We start from the raw sequence: 750 nt of genomic DNA, 5'->3' as shown, positions 1-750 counted from the left end.
AACCCATAAAGCCCGCTGTAAATGGATAATCACATTCCCCGCCTTCCCCTAAAAGAATTCTGGCCAATGTAGTTTATCCTTCTCAGAGGTACAGTTCTGAGCAACTCTTAAGAAACTGCAGTGCTCAGGATTCTTTGAGGGGGCAAATGGTGCTTTAAAGGTATACTGTAGTGTGACCCATAGCAGGGGCGTACCCAGGATCAAAACTGGGGGGGGCAAGGGGTGGGCCCAAGGCATGGGAGGGGAGGGGCAAGGGGCGGGGCCAAGGCACAGGAGGGGAGGTGCCACAAAGTGGGGACGTGGGTGGGGCTACAGAGCCCAGGTGAAACTGACTCCAGTCTAATAACACCAAAAGGGGGGAAATCCAGGGAAATAATAAGGAGGATCAGAGAAAGGTCAGGACAAGCAGCTATAAAAAGGGACATTCTCAATGAGCCTGCTGAGGACCAGCTGTGGTTACGCAAGAGCAAGGACAAGGCATATCCCATACTACACACATGGGCACTCATATTATGAATGAACAGCATCCTTTGACAGCCTGGCACCTTCCACGTGCTTTGGACCACAACTGCGCTGCCAGAGGCAGATGGGAGTTGTAGTCCAAAGCACACGGAGGGGAATCAGCTTAGCAAATAAATAAATTAAAGTTTGCCTGCTTTTGCCTTATCCCATCTTTTGCCTTATCCCATTCTGGGCTGCATCAATAGGAGTATAGCATCTAGATCAAGGGAAGTAATAGTACCACTGTAT

Source organism: Zootoca vivipara, chromosome 13 (genome assembly GCF_965207765.1).
Source record: "Zootoca vivipara chromosome 13, rZooViv2.hap1.1, whole genome shotgun sequence".
Taxonomy (NCBI): domain Eukaryota; kingdom Metazoa; phylum Chordata; class Lepidosauria; order Squamata; family Lacertidae; genus Zootoca; species Zootoca vivipara.
The sequence above is the reverse complement of the archived record's forward strand: the minus strand, read 5'-3'. Positions refer to the sequence as shown.